The sequence below is a fragment of the Rhinoderma darwinii genome, assembly GCF_050947455.1.
Source record: "Rhinoderma darwinii isolate aRhiDar2 chromosome 5 unlocalized genomic scaffold, aRhiDar2.hap1 SUPER_5_unloc_26, whole genome shotgun sequence".
Taxonomy (NCBI): domain Eukaryota; kingdom Metazoa; phylum Chordata; class Amphibia; order Anura; family Rhinodermatidae; genus Rhinoderma; species Rhinoderma darwinii.
The window spans coordinates 317,157-331,830 of NW_027461783.1; the positions used below are offsets into that span (position 1 = coordinate 317,157).

Below are 14,674 nucleotides of genomic sequence, written 5' to 3' on the forward strand. Positions count from 1 at the left end.
GGCGTTTTTATGTAGATTCCTCCTCTTTCAGCACTGCATTGTGGTGCAAGCAAAAGAAGCAAATCCTGTCTGGCTTCCTCTCCGGCCTTTATTCACCTCCCGTGTAGCTGTGAGTGTGTGAGCCTGCAGGGCCCCATGGAATTGCCTAGAAGTAGGCTGAATCGCTGCAAGGGCTGAACAGCAGTATCGGGCAGGCTCGGGCAACGCGCGGCCCGTTCGGGTTATCGCTTCTCGGCCTTTTGGCTAAGATCAAGTGTAGTATCTGTTCTTATCAGTTTAATATCTGATACGTCCCCTATCTGGGGACCATATATTAAATGGATTTTTAGAACAGGGAGATGGAAATAGAGCTTGCTCTGTCCACTCCACGCATTGACCTGGTATTGCAGTATTTCCAGGACCGGTGCACCCTTTCCTTATGTGTTGACTAAAAGCAGATTCCAAAAGTGTTTTTTGTCTTTGCTATTGTTTCTGTCTTTCTGAAGGGATCTCCCCTTTTAATCCCATTATTTCAACACCTGTTGGACAATGCATGAGTGATAATGAGCTCATTGATTAAATGCAATTAATGAATAGATTGCCACCTCTTGTTGTGTGTCGTCTGTGTTTCTGTGTTTCCGGCATTTCACATTGGAACACCTCATTCACCTTCCTTGTCTTCTCTCCGCCCTCCCTTTTAGGTAAGTTAAAGAGCTGCACCTGAGCCAGCCACTGATTGATTGATTGATTGATTGATTGATTGATTGATTGATTGATTGATTGATGCAGCACAACAGTCAAATAGTGGAGTGGAGTAGGGGAACAGCAAACAGCCAATAAAGCAGCCCGCCCGCTCGCCTGCCCGCCACAATGGACCTACCTGTGTACACTAGATGGATGTGATGGAATGTACTGTCGTCCCTACATTTCAAGAAGAAGTAAGAATTGCAGTTGCAACAAAGCCTTGCTTGCCTACAAAGAGAGCAGCAATTTGGATTTGTTACTATGTTACCTAGAAGAATAACAAACTGTGCAAGGATGGAGGTTGTAGGAGCAAGGAGAAGTTGTCTGTAAAGTTGGTGGATGCCTATTTTCCATTTTGCAGTCCCTTGTCTCCCTCTTGTGGCCTCCTGGAGGCAACTAGCTGTGCAAAAAAAAGACAGCCTGGCGGCCGGCTGTTGCAGTGTTGCCCTCTCAGGCAACACTGAGTGACTGACTGAGCCTCACCGTCTTATATAAAGTTCAGATGGAACTTTGCACGTGTCATAGTGGAGCCCTCAGGATTCCAGAGCCAGCTTTCTGACATCATAATGGGGCCTCAGAGATAAAAGCCTGGGCCCAGGCAGTGTTGGTCAGTGCTGCTCAGCAGGCAGCACTGGACTGGACTGGATTACAGCTGATACAAGGTGTGAAGGAACAAGGGGTGGCTGTGGGCATGCACTTGCTGCCGCTGCCAGTGTTTATCTGCATGGCAGCAGGGCATTTGGGCGTTGCCAGGAAGGCGTTTTTATGTAGATTCCTCCTCTTTCAGCACTGCATTGTGGTGCAAGCAAAAGAAGCAAATCCTGTCTGGCTTCCTCTCCGGCCTTTATTCACCTCCCGTGTAGCTGTGAGTGTGTGAGCCTGCAGGGCCCCATGGAATTGCCTAGAAGTAGGCTGAATCGCTGCAAGGGCTGAACAGCAGTATCGGGCAGGCTCGGGCAACGCGCGGCCCGTTCGGGTTATCGCTTCTCGGCCTTTTGGCTAAGATCAAGTGTAGTATCTGTTCTTATCAGTTTAATATCTGATACGTCCCCTATCTGGGGACCATATATTAAATGGATTTTTAGAACAGGGAGATGGAAATAGAGCTTGCTCTGTCCACTCCACGCATTGACCTGGTATTGCAGTATTTCCAGGACCGGTGCACCCTTTCCTTATGTGTTGACTAAAAGCAGATTCCAAAAGTGTTTTTTGTCTTTGCTATTGTTTCTGTCTTTCTGAAGGGATCTCCCCTTTTAATCCCATTATTTCAACACCTGTTGGACAATGCATGAGTGATAATGAGCTCATTGATTAAATGCAATTAATGAATAGATTGCCACCTCTTGTTGTGTGTCGTCTGTGTTTCTGTGTTTCCGGCATTTCACATTGGAACACCTCATTCACCTTCCTTGTCTTCTCTCCGCCCTCCCTTTTAGGTAAGTTAAAGAGCTGCACCTGAGCCAGCCACTGATTGATTGATTGATTGATTGATTGATTGATTGATTGATTGATTGATTGATTGATTGATGCAGCACAACAGTCAAATAGTGGAGTGGAGTAGGGGAACAGCAAACAGCCAATAAAGCAGCCCGCCCGCTCGCCTGCCCGCCACAATGGACCTACCTGTGTACACTAGATGGATGTGATGGAATGTACTGTCGTCCCTACATTTCAAGAAGAAGTAAGAATTGCAGTTGCAACAAAGCCTTGCTTGCCTACAAAGAGAGCAGCAATTTGGATTTGTTACTATGTTACCTAGAAGAATAACAAACTGTGCAAGGATGGAGGTTGTAGGAGCAAGGAGAAGTTGTCTGTAAAGTTGGTGGATGCCTATTTTCCATTTTGCAGTCCCTTGTCTCCCTCTTGTGGCCTCCTGGAGGCAACTAGCTGTGCAAAAAAAAGACAGCCTGGCGGCCGGCTGTTGCAGTGTTGCCCTCTCAGGCAACACTGAGTGACTGACTGAGCCTCACCGTCTTATATAAAGTTCAGACGGAACTTTGCACGTGTCATAGTGGAGCCCTCAGGATTCCAGAGCCAGCTTTCTGACATCATAATGGGGCCTCAGAGATAAAAGCCTGGGCCCAGGCAGTGTTGGTCAGTGCTGCTCAGCAGGCAGCACTGGACTGGACTGGATTACAGCTGATACAAGGTGTGAAGGAACAAGGGGTGGCTGTGGGCATGCACTTGCTGCCGCTGCCAGTGTTTATCTGCATGGCAGCAGGGCATTTGGGCGTTGCCAGGAAGGCGTTTTTATGTAGATTCCTCCTCTTTCAGCACTGCATTGTGGTGCAAGCAAAAGAAGCAAATCCTGTCTGGCTTCCTCTCCGGCCTTTATTCACCTCCCGTGTAGCTGTGAGTGTGTGAGCCTGCAGGGCCCCATGGAATTGCCTAGAAGTAGGCTGAATCGCTGCAAGGGCTGAACAGCAGTATCGGGCAGGCTCGGGCAACGCGCGGCCCGTTCGGGTTATCGCTTCTCGGCCTTTTGGCTAAGATCAAGTGTAGTATCTGTTCTTATCAGTTTAATATCTGATACATCCCCTATCTGGGGACCATATATTAAATGGATTTTTAGAACAGGGAGATGGAAATAGAGCTTGCTCTGTCCACTCCACGCATTGACCTGGTATTGCAGTATTTCCAGGACCGGTGCACCCTTTCCTTATGTGTTGACTAAAAGCAGATTCCAAAAGTGTTTTTTGTCTTTGCTATTGTTTCTGTCTTTCTGAAGGGATCTCCCCTTTTAATCCCATTATTTCAACACCTGTTGGACAATGCATGAGTGATAATGAGCTCATTGATTAAATGCAATTAATGAATAGATTGCCACCTCTTGTTGTGTGTCGTCTGTGTTTCTGTGTTTCCGGCATTTCACATTGGAACACCTCATTCACCTTCCTTGTCTTCTCTCCGCCCTCCCTTTTAGGTAAGTTAAAGAGCTGCACCTGAGCCAGCCACTGATTGATTGATTGATTGATTGATTGATTGATTGATTGATTGATTGATTGATTGATTGATTGATTGATTGATTGATTGATGCAGCACAACAGTCAAATAGTGGAGTGGAGTAGGGGAACAGCAAACAGCCAATAAAGCAGCCCGCCCGCTCGCCTGCCCGCCACAATGGACCTACCTGTGTACACTAGATGGATGTGATGGAATGTACTGTCGTCCCTACATTTCAAGAAGAAGTAAGAATTGCAGTTGCAACAAAGCCTTGCTTGCCTACAAAGAGAGCAGCAATTTGGATTTGTTACTATGTTACCTAGAAGAATAACAAACTGTGCAAGGATGGAGGTTGTAGGAGCAAGGAGAAGCTGTCTGTAAAGTTGGTGGATGCCTATTTTCCATTTTGCAGTCCCTTGTCTCCCTCTTGTGGCCTCCTGGAGGCAACTAGCTGTGCAAAAAAAAGACAGCCTGGCGGCCGGCTGTTGCAGTGTTGCCCTCTCAGGCAACACTGAGTGACTGACTGAGCCTCACCGTCTTATATAAAGTTCAGACGGAACTTTGCACGTGTCATAGTGGAGCCCTCAGGATTCCAGAGCCAGCTTTCTGACATCATAATGGGGCCTCAGAGATAAAAGCCTGGGCCCAGGCAGTGTTGGTCAGTGCTGCTCAGCAGGCAGCACTGGACTGGACTGGATTACAGCTGAAACAAGGTGTGAAGGAACAAGGGGTGGCTGTGGGCATGCACTTGCTGCCGCTGCCAGTGTTTATCTGCATGGCAGCAGGGCATTTGGGCGTTGCCAGGAAGCCGTTTTTATGTAGATTCCTCCTCTTTCAGCACTGCATTGTGGTGCAAGCAAAAGAAGCAAATCCTGTCTGGCTTCCTCTCCGGCCTTTATTCACCTCCCGTGTAGCTGTGAGTGTGTGAGCCTGCAGGGCCCCATGGAATTGCCTAGAAGTAGGCTGAATCGCTGCAAGGGCTGAACAGCAGTATCGGGCAGGCTCGGGCAACGCGCGGCCCGTTCGGGTTATCGCTTCTCGGCCTTTTGGCTAAGATCAAGTGTAGTATCTGTTCTTATCAGTTTAATATCTGATACGTCCCCTATCTGGGGACCATATATTAAATGGATTTTTAGAACAGGGAGATGGAAATAGAGCTTGCTCTGTCCACTCCACGCATTGACCTGGTATTGCAGTATTTCCAGGACCGGTGCACCCTTTCCTTATGTGTTGACTAAAAGCAGATTCCAAAAGTGTTTTTTGTCTTTGCTATTGTTTCTGTCTTTCTGAAGGGATCTCCCCTTTTAATCCCATTATTTCAACACCTGTTGGACAATGCATGAGTGATAATGAGCTCATTGATTAAATGCAATTAATGAATAGATTGCCACCTCTTGTTGTGTGTCGTCTGTGTTTCTGTGTTTCCGGCATTTCACATTGGAACACCTCATTCACCTTCCTTGTCTTCTCTCCGCCCTCCCTTTTAGGTAAGTTAAAGAGCTGCACCTGAGCCAGCCACTGATTGATTGATTGATTGATTGATTGATTGATTGATTGATTGATTGATTGATTGATTGATGCAGCACAACAGTCAAATAGTGGAGTGGAGTAGGGGAACAGCAAACAGCCAATAAAGCAGCCCGCCCGCTCGCCTGCCCGCCACAATGGACCTACCTGTGTACACTAGATGGATGTGATGGAATGTACTGTCGTCCCTACATTTCAAGAAGAAGTAAGAATTGCAGTTGCAACAAAGCCTTGCTTGCCTACAAAGAGAGCAGCAATTTGGATTTGTTACTATGTTACCTAGAAGAATAACAAACTGTGCAAGGATGGAGGTTGTAGGAGCAAGGAGAAGTTGTCTGTAAAGTTGGTGGATGCCTATTTTCCATTTTGCAGTCCCTTGTCTCCCTCTTGTGGCCTCCTGGAGGCAACTAGCTGTGCAAAAAAAAGACAGCCTGGCGGCCGGCTGTTGCAGTGTTGCCCTCTCAGGCAACACTGAGTGACTGACTGAGCCTCACCGTCTTATATAAAGTTCAGACGGAACTTTGCACGTGTCATAGTGGAGCCCTCAGGATTCCAGAGCCAGCTTTCTGACATCATAATGGGGCCTCAGAGATAAAAGCCTGGGCCCAGGCAGTGTTGGTCAGTGCTGCTCAGCAGGCAGCACTGGACTGGACTGGATTACAGCTGATACAAGGTGTGAAGGAACAAGGGGTGGCTGTGGGCATGCACTTGCTGCCGCTGCCAGTGTTTATCTGCATGGCAGCAGGGCATTTGGGCGTTGCCAGGAAGGCGTTTTTATGTAGATTCCTCCTCTTTCAGCACTGCATTGTGGTGCAAGCAAAAGAAGCAAATCCTGTCTGGCTTCCTCTCCGGCCTTTATTCACCTCCCGTGTAGCTGTGAGTGTGTGAGCCTGCAGGGCCCCATGGAATTGCCTAGAAGTAGGCTGAATCGCTGCAAGGGCTGAACAGCAGTATCGGGCAGGCTCGGGCAACGCGCGGCCCGTTCGGGTTATCGCTTCTCGGCCTTTTGGCTAAGATCAAGTGTAGTATCTGTTCTTATCAGTTTAATATCTGATACGTCCCCTATCTGGGGACCATATATTAAATGGATTTTTAGAACAGGGAGATGGAAATAGAGCTTGCTCTGTCCACTCCACGCATTGACCTGGTATTGCAGTATTTCCAGGACCGGTGCACCCTTTCCTTATGTGTTGACTAAAAGCAGATTCCAAAAGTGTTTTTTGTCTTTGCTATTGTTTCTGTCTTTCTGAAGGGATCTCCCCTTTTAATCCCATTATTTCAACACCTGTTGGACAATGCATGAGTGATAATGAGCTCATTGATTAAATGCAATTAATGAATAGATTGCCACCTCTTGTTGTGTGTCGTCTGTGTTTCTGTGTTTCCGGCATTTCACATTGGAACACCTCATTCACCTTCCTTGTCTTCTCTCCGCCCTCCCTTTTAGGTAAGTTAAAGAGCTGCACCTGAGCCAGCCACTGATTGATTGATTGATTGATTGATTGATTGATTGATTGATTGATGCAGCACAACAGTCAAATAGTGGAGTGGAGTAGGGGAACAGCAAACAGCCAATAAAGCAGCCCGCCCGCTCGCCTGCCCGCCACAATGGACCTACCTGTGTACACTAGATGGATGTGATGGAATGTACTGTCGTCCCTACATTTCAAGAAGAAGTAAGAATTGCAGTTGCAACAAAGCATTGCTTGCCTACAAAGAGAGCAGCAATTTGGATTTGTTACTATGTTACCTAGAAGAATAACAAACTGTGCAAGGATGGAGGTTGTAGGAGCAAGGAGAAGTTGTCTGTAAAGTTGGTGGATGCCTATTTTCCATTTTGCAGTCCCTTGTCTCCCTCTTGTGGCCTCCTGGAGGCAACTAGCTGTGCAAAAAAAAGACAGCCTGGCGGCCGGCTGTTGCAGTGTTGCCCTCTCAGGCAACACTGAGTGACTGACTGAGCCTCACCGTCTTATATAAAGTTCAGACGGAACTTTGCACGTGTCATAGTGGAGCCCTCAGGATTCCAGAGCCAGCTTTCTGACATCATAATGGGGCCTCAGAGATAAAAGCCTGGGCCCAGGCAGTGTTGGTCAGTGCTGCTCAGCAGGCAGCACTGGACTGGACTGGATTACAGCTGATACAAGGTGTGAAGGAACAAGGGGTGGCTGTGGGCATGCACTTGCTGCCGCTGCCAGTGTTTATCTGCATGGCAGCAGGGCATTTGGGCGTTGCCAGGAAGGCGTTTTTATGTAGATTCCTCCTCTTTCAGCACTGCATTGTGGTGCAAGCAAAAGAAGCAAATCCTGTCTGGCTTCCTCTCCGGCCTTTATTCACCTCCCGTGTAGCTGTGAGTGTGTGAGCCTGCAGGGCCCCATGGAATTGCCTAGAAGTAGGCTGAATCGCTGCAAGGGCTGAACAGCAGTATCGGGCAGGCTCGGGCAACGCGCGGCCCGTTCGGGTTATCGCTTCTCGGCCTTTTGGCTAAGATCAAGTGTAGTATCTGTTCTTATCAGTTTAATATCTGATACGTCCCCTATCTGGGGACCATATATTAAATGGATTTTTAGAACAGGGAGATGGAAATAGAGCTTGCTCTGTCCACTCCACGCATTGACCTGGTATTGCAGTATTTCCAGGACCGGTGCACCCTTTCCTTATGTGTTGACTAAAAGCAGATTCCAAAAGTGTTTTTTGTCTTTGCTATTGTTTCTGTCTTTCTGAAGGGATCTCCCCTTTTAATCCCATTATTTCAACACCTGTTGGACAATGCATGAGTGATAATGAGCTCATTGATTAAATGCAATTAATGAATAGATTGCCACCTCTTGTTGTGTGTCGTCTGTGTTTCTGTGTTTCCGGCATTTCACATTGGAACACCTCATTCACCTTCCTTGTCTTCTCTCCGCCCTCCCTTTTAGGTAAGTTAAAGAGCTGCACCTGAGCCAGCCACTGATTGATTGATTGATTGATTGATTGATTGATTGATTGATTGATTGATGCAGCACAACAGTCAAATAGTGGAGTGGAGTAGGGGAACAGCAAACAGCCAATAAAGCAGCCCGCCCGCTCGCCTGCCCGCCACAATGGACCTACCTGTGTACACTAGATGGATGTGATGGAATGTACTGTCGTCCCTACATTTCAAGAAGAAGTAAGAATTGCAGTTGCAACAAAGCCTTGCTTGCCTACAAAGAGAGCAGCAATTTGGATTTGTTACTATGTTACCTAGAAGAATAACAAACTGTGCAAGGATGGAGGTTGTAGGAGCAAGGAGAAGTTGTCTGTAAAGTTGGTGGATGCCTATTTTCCATTTTGCAGTCCCTTGTCTCCCTCTTGTGGCCTCCTGGAGGCAACTAGCTGTGCAAAAAAAAGACAGCCTGGCGGCCGGCTGTTGCAGTGTTGCCCTCTCAGGCAACACTGAGTGACTGACTGAGCCTCACCGTCTTATATAAAGTTCAGACGGAACTTTGCACGTGTCATAGTGGAGCCCTCAGGATTCCAGAGCCAGCTTTCTGACATCATAATGGGGCCTCAGAGATAAAAGCCTGGGCCCAGGCAGTGTTGGTCAGTGCTGCTCAGCAGGCAGCACTGGACTGGACTGGATTACAGCTGATACAAGGTGTGAAGGAACAAGGGGTGGCTGTGGGCATGCACTTGCTGCCGCTGCCAGTGTTTATCTGCATGGCAGCAGGGCATTTGGGCGTTGCCAGGAAGGCGTTTTTATGTAGATTCCTCCTCTTTCAGCACTGCATTGTGGTGCAAGCAAAAGAAGCAAATCCTGTCTGGCTTCCTCTCCGGCCTTTATTCACCTCCCGTGTAGCTGTGAGTGTGTGAGCCTGCAGGGCCCCATGGAATTGCCTAGAAGTAGGCTGAATCGCTGCAAGGGCTGAACAGCAGTATCGGGCAGGCTCGGGCAACGCGCGGCCCGTTCGGGTTATCGCTTCTCGGCCTTTTGGCTAAGATCAAGTGTAGTATCTGTTCTTATCAGTTTAATATCTGATACGTCCCCTATCTGGGGACCATATATTAAATGGATTTTTAGAACAGGGAGATGGAAATAGAGCTTGCTCTGTCCACTCCACGCATTGACCTGGTATTGCAGTATTTCCAGGACCGGTGCACCCTTTCCTTATGTGTTGACTAAAAGCAGATTCCAAAAGTGTTTTTTGTCTTTGCTATTGTTTCTGTCTTTCTGAAGGGATCTCCCCTTTTAATCCCATTATTTCAACACCTGTTGGACAATGCATGAGTGATAATGAGCTCATTGATTAAATGCAATTAATGAATAGATTGCCACCTCTTGTTGTGTGTCGTCTGTGTTTCTGTGTTTCCGGCATTTCACATTGGAACACCTCATTCACCTTCCTTGTCTTCTCTCCGCCCTCCCTTTTAGGTAAGTTAAAGAGCTGCACCTGAGCCAGCCACTGATTGATTGATTGATTGATTGATTGATTGATTGATTGATTGATTGATTGATTGATTGATGCAGCACAACAGTCAAATAGTGGAGTGGAGTAGGGGAACAGCAAACAGCCAATAAAGCAGCCCGCCCGCTCGCCTGCCCGCCACAATGGACCTACCTGTGTACACTAGATGGATGTGATGGAATGTACTGTCGTCCCTACATTTCAAGAAGAAGTAAGAATTGCAGTTGCAACAAAGCCTTGCTTGCCTACAAAGAGAGCAGCAATTTGGATTTGTTACTATGTTACCTAGAAGAATAACAAACTGTGCAAGGATGGAGGTTGTAGGAGCAAGGAGAAGTTGTCTGTAAAGTTGGTGGATGCCTATTTTCCATTTTGCAGTCCCTTGTCTCCCTCTTGTGGCCTCCTGGAGGCAACTAGCTGTGCAAAAAAAAGACAGCCTGGCGGCCGGCTGTTGCAGTGTTGCCCTCTCAGGCAACACTGAGTGACTGACTGAGCCTCACCGTCTTATATAAAGTTCAGACGGAACTTTGCACGTGTCATAGTGGAGCCCTCAGGATTCCAGAGCCAGCTTTCTGACATCATAATGGGGCCTCAGAGATAAAAGCCTGGGCCCAGGCAGTGTTGGTCAGTGCTGCTCAGCAGGCAGCACTGGACTGGACTGGATTACAGCTGATACAAGGTGTGAAGGAACAAGGGGTGGCTGTGGGCATGCACTTGCTGCCGCTGCCAGTGTTTATCTGCATGGCAGCAGGGCATTTGGGCGTTGCCAGGAAGGCGTTTTTATGTAGATTCCTCCTCTTTCAGCACTGCATTGTGGTGCAAGCAAAAGAAGCAAATCCTGTCTGGCTTCCTCTCCGGCCTTTATTCACCTCCCGTGTAGCTGTGAGTGTGTGAGCCTGCAGGGCCCCATGGAATTGCCTAGAAGTAGGCTGAATCGCTGCAAGGGCTGAACAGCAGTATCGGGCAGGCTCGGGCAACGCGCGGCCCGTTCGGGTTATCGCTTCTCGGCCTTTTGGCTAAGATCAAGTGTAGTATCTGTTCTTATCAGTTTAATATCTGATACGTCCCCTATCTGGGGACCATATATTAAATGGATTTTTAGAACAGGGAGATGGAAATAGAGCTTGCTCTGTCCACTCCACGCATTGACCTGGTATTGCAGTATTTCCAGGACCGGTGCACCCTTTCCTTATGTGTTGACTAAAAGCAGATTCCAAAAGTGTTTTTTGTCTTTGCTATTGTTTCTGTCTTTCTGAAGGGATCTCCCCTTTTAATCCCATTATTTCAACACCTGTTGGACAATGCATGAGTGATAATGAGCTCATTGATTAAATGCAATTAATGAATAGATTGCCACCTCTTGTTGTGTGTCGTCTGTGTTTCTGTGTTTCCGGCATTTCACATTGGAACACCTCATTCACCTTCCTTGTCTTCTCTCCGCCCTCCCTTTTAGGTAAGTTAAAGAGCTGCACCTGAGCCAGCCACTGATTGATTGATTGATTGATTGATTGATTGATTGATTGATTGATTGATTGATTGATGCAGCACAACAGTCAAATAGTGGAGTGGAGTAGGGGAACAGCAAACAGCCAATAAAGCAGCCCGCCCGCTCGCCTGCCCGCCACAATGGACCTACCTGTGTACACTAGATGGATGTGATGGAATGTACTGTCGTCCCTACATTTCAAGAAGAAGTAAGAATTGCAGTTGCAACAAAGCCTTGCTTGCCTACAAAGAGAGCAGCAATTTGGATTTGTTACTATGTTACCTAGAAGAATAACAAACTGTGCAAGGATGGAGGTTGTAGGAGCAAGGAGAAGTTGTCTGTAAAGTTGGTGGATGCCTATTTTCCATTTTGCAGTCCCTTGTCTCCCTCTTGTGGCCTCCTGGAGGCAACTAGCTGTGCAAAAAAAAGACAGCCTGGCGGCCGGCTGTTGCAGTGTTGCCCTCTCAGGCAACACTGAGTGACTGACTGAGCCTCACCGTCTTATATAAAGTTCAGACGGAACTTTGCACGTGTCATAGTGGAGCCCTCAGGATTCCAGAGCCAGCTTTCTGACATCATAATGGGGCCTCAGAGATAAAAGCCTGGGCCCAGGCAGTGTTGGTCAGTGCTGCTCAGCAGGCAGCACTGGACTGGACTGGATTACAGCTGATACAAGGTGTGAAGGAACAAGGGGTGGCTGTGGGCATGCACTTGCTGCCGCTGCCAGTGTTTATCTGCATGGCAGCAGGGCATTTGGGCGTTGCCAGGAAGGCGTTTTTATGTAGATTCCTCCTCTTTCAGCACTGCATTGTGGTGCAAGCAAAAGAAGCAAATCCTGTCTGGCTTCCTCTCCGGCCTTTATTCACCTCCCGTGTAGCTGTGAGTGTGTGAGCCTGCAGGGCCCCATGGAATTGCCTAGAAGTAGGCTGAATCGCTGCAAGGGCTGAACAGCAGTATCGGGCAGGCTCGGGCAACGTTTGGCTAAGATCAAGTGTAGTATCTGTTCTTATCAGTTTAATATCTGATACGTCCCCTATCTGGGGACCATATATTAAATGGATTTTTAGAACAGGGAGATGGAAATAGAGCTTGCTCTGTCCACTCCACGCATTGACCTGGTATTGCAGTATTTCCAGGACCGGTGCACCCTTTCCTTATGTGTTGACTAAAAGCAGATTCCAAAAGTGTTTTTTGTCTTTGCTATTGTTTCTGTCTTTCTGAAGGGATCTCCCCTTTTAATCCCATTATTTCAACACCTGTTGGACAATGCATGAGTGATAATGAGCTCATTGATTAAATGCAATTAATGAATAGATTGCCACCTCTTGTTGTGTGTCGTCTGTGTTTCTGTGTTTCCGGCATTTCACATTGGAACACCTCATTCACCTTCCTTGTCTTCTCTCCGCCCTCCCTTTTAGGTAAGTTAAAGAGCTGCACCTGAGCCAGCCACTGATTGATTGATTGATTGATTGATTGATTGATTGATTGATTGATTGATTGATTGATTGATTGATGCAGCACAACAGTCAAATAGTGGAGTGGAGTAGGGGAACAGCAAACAGCCAATAAAGCAGCCCGCCCGCTCGCCTGCCCGCCACAATGGACCTACCTGTGTACACTAGATGGATGTGATGGAATGTACTGTCGTCCCTACATTTCAAGAAGAAGTAAGAATTGCAGTTGCAACAAAGCCTTGCTTGCCTACAAAGAGAGCAGCAATTTGGATTTGTTACTATGTTACCTAGAAGAATAACAAACTGTGCAAGGATGGAGGTTGTAGGAGCAAGGAGAAGTTGTCTGTAAAGTTGGTGGATGCCTATTTTCCATTTTGCAGTCCCTTGTCTCCCTCTTGTGGCCTCCTGGAGGCAACTAGCTGTGCAAAAAAAAGACAGCCTGGCGGCCGGCTGTTGCAGTGTTGCCCTCTCAGGCAACACTGAGTGACTGACTGAGCCTCACCGTCTTATATAAAGTTCAGACGGAACTTTGCACGTGTCATAGTGGAGCCCTCAGGATTCCAGAGCCAGCTTTCTGACATCATAATGGGGCCTCAGAGATAAAAGCCTGGGCCCAGGCAGTGTTGGTCAGTGCTGCTCAGCAGGCAGCACTGGACTGGACTGGATTACAGCTGATACAAGGTGTGAAGGAACAAGGGGTGGCTGTGGGCATGCACTTGCTGCCGCTGCCAGTGTTTATCTGCATGGCAGCAGGGCATTTGGGCGTTGCCAGGAAGGCGTTTTTATGTAGATTCCTCCTCTTTCAGCACTGCATTGTGGTGCAAGCAAAAGAAGCAAATCCTGTCTGGCTTCCTCTCCGGCCTTTATTCACCTCCCGTGTAGCTGTGAGTGTGTGAGCCTGCAGGGCCCCATGGAATTGCCTAGAAGTAGGCTGAATCGCTGCAAGGGCTGAACAGCAGTATCGGGCAGGCTCGGGCAACGCGCGGCCCGTTCGGGTTATCGCTTCTCGGCCTTTTGGCTAAGATCAAGTGTAGTATCTGTTCTTATCAGTTTAATATCTGATACGTCCCCTATCTGGGGACCATATATTAAATGGATTTTTAGAACAGGGAGATGGAAATAGAGCTTGCTCTGTCCACTCCACGCATTGACCTGGTATTGCAGTATTTCCAGGACCGGTGCACCCTTTCCTTATGTGTTGACTAAAAGCAGATTCCAAAAGTGTTTTTTGTCTTTGCTATTGTTTCTGTCTTTCTGAAGGGATCTCCCCTTTTAATCCCATTATTTCAACACCTGTTGGACAATGCATGAGTGATAATGAGCTCATTGATTAAATGCAATTAATGAATAGATTGCCACCTCTTGTTGTGTGTCGTCTGTGTTTCTGTGTTTCCGGCATTTCACATTGGAACACCTCATTCACCTTCCTTGTCTTCTCTCCGCCCTCCCTTTTAGGTAAGTTAAAGAGCTGCACCTGAGCCAGCCACTGATTGATTGATTGATTGATTGATTGATTGATTGATTGATTGATTGATTGATTGATGCAGCACAACAGTCAAATAGTGGAGTGGAGTAGGGGAACAGCAAACAGCCAATAAAGCAGCCCGCCCGCTCGCCTGCCCGCCACAATGGACCTACCTGTGTACACTAGATGGATGTGATGGAATGTACTGTCGTCCCTACATTTCAAGAAGAAGTAAGAATTGCAGTTGCAACAAAGCCTTGCTTGCCTACAAAGAGAGCAGCAATTTGGATTTGTTACTATGTTACCTAGAAGAATAACAAACTGTGCAAGGATGGAGGTTGTAGGAGCAAGGAGAAGTTGTCTGTAAAGTTGGTGGATGCCTATTTTCCATTTTGCAGTCCCTTGTCTCCCTCTTGTGGCCTCCTGGAGGCAACTAGCTGTGCAAAAAAAAGACAGCCTGGCGGCCGGCTGTTGCAGTGTTGCCCTCTCAGGCAACACTGAGTGACTGACTGAGCCTCACCGTCTTATATAAAGTTCAGACGGAACTTTGCACGTGTCATAGTGGAGCCCTCAGGATTCCAGAGCCAGCTTTCTGACATCATAATGGGGCCTCAGAGATAAAAGCCTGGGCCCAGGCAGTGTTGGTCAG

General features: G+C 47.6%; 10 non-coding genes across 10 annotated transcripts; all 10 read left to right on the plus strand.

Annotated features, from left to right (window-relative positions):
• The first annotated feature begins 223 nt into the window (after window positions 1–223).
• On the plus strand, window positions 224–414 carry LOC142688609 (U2 spliceosomal RNA). Its single transcript, XR_012857677.1, has one exon. It is a non-coding gene; the product is annotated as a U2 spliceosomal RNA (small nuclear RNA).
• A 1,288-nt stretch (window positions 415–1,702) lies between these two features.
• Window positions 1,703–1,893, plus strand: LOC142688610 (U2 spliceosomal RNA). The gene has a single exon (XR_012857678.1). It is a non-coding gene; the product is annotated as a U2 spliceosomal RNA (small nuclear RNA).
• Window positions 1,894–3,189: 1,296 nt separating this feature from the next.
• On the plus strand, window positions 3,190–3,380 carry LOC142688783 (U2 spliceosomal RNA). The gene has a single exon (XR_012857835.1). It is a non-coding gene; the product is annotated as a U2 spliceosomal RNA (small nuclear RNA).
• Window positions 3,381–4,696: 1,316 nt separating this feature from the next.
• LOC142688612 (U2 spliceosomal RNA) lies at window positions 4,697–4,887 on the plus strand. The gene has a single exon (XR_012857680.1). It is a non-coding gene; the product is annotated as a U2 spliceosomal RNA (small nuclear RNA).
• A 1,296-nt stretch (window positions 4,888–6,183) lies between these two features.
• On the plus strand, window positions 6,184–6,374 carry LOC142688613 (U2 spliceosomal RNA). Its single transcript, XR_012857681.1, has one exon. It is a non-coding gene; the product is annotated as a U2 spliceosomal RNA (small nuclear RNA).
• Window positions 6,375–7,654: 1,280 nt separating this feature from the next.
• LOC142688615 (U2 spliceosomal RNA) lies at window positions 7,655–7,845 on the plus strand. The gene has a single exon (XR_012857682.1). It is a non-coding gene; the product is annotated as a U2 spliceosomal RNA (small nuclear RNA).
• A 1,284-nt stretch (window positions 7,846–9,129) lies between these two features.
• Window positions 9,130–9,320, plus strand: LOC142688616 (U2 spliceosomal RNA). Its single transcript, XR_012857683.1, has one exon. It is a non-coding gene; the product is annotated as a U2 spliceosomal RNA (small nuclear RNA).
• A 1,296-nt stretch (window positions 9,321–10,616) lies between these two features.
• On the plus strand, window positions 10,617–10,807 carry LOC142688617 (U2 spliceosomal RNA). Its single transcript, XR_012857684.1, has one exon. It is a non-coding gene; the product is annotated as a U2 spliceosomal RNA (small nuclear RNA).
• A 1,259-nt stretch (window positions 10,808–12,066) lies between these two features.
• Window positions 12,067–12,258, plus strand: LOC142688804 (U2 spliceosomal RNA). The gene has a single exon (XR_012857854.1). It is a non-coding gene; the product is annotated as a U2 spliceosomal RNA (small nuclear RNA).
• A 1,300-nt stretch (window positions 12,259–13,558) lies between these two features.
• On the plus strand, window positions 13,559–13,749 carry LOC142688618 (U2 spliceosomal RNA). The gene has a single exon (XR_012857685.1). It is a non-coding gene; the product is annotated as a U2 spliceosomal RNA (small nuclear RNA).
• The last annotated feature ends 925 nt before the right edge of the window (window positions 13,750–14,674 follow it).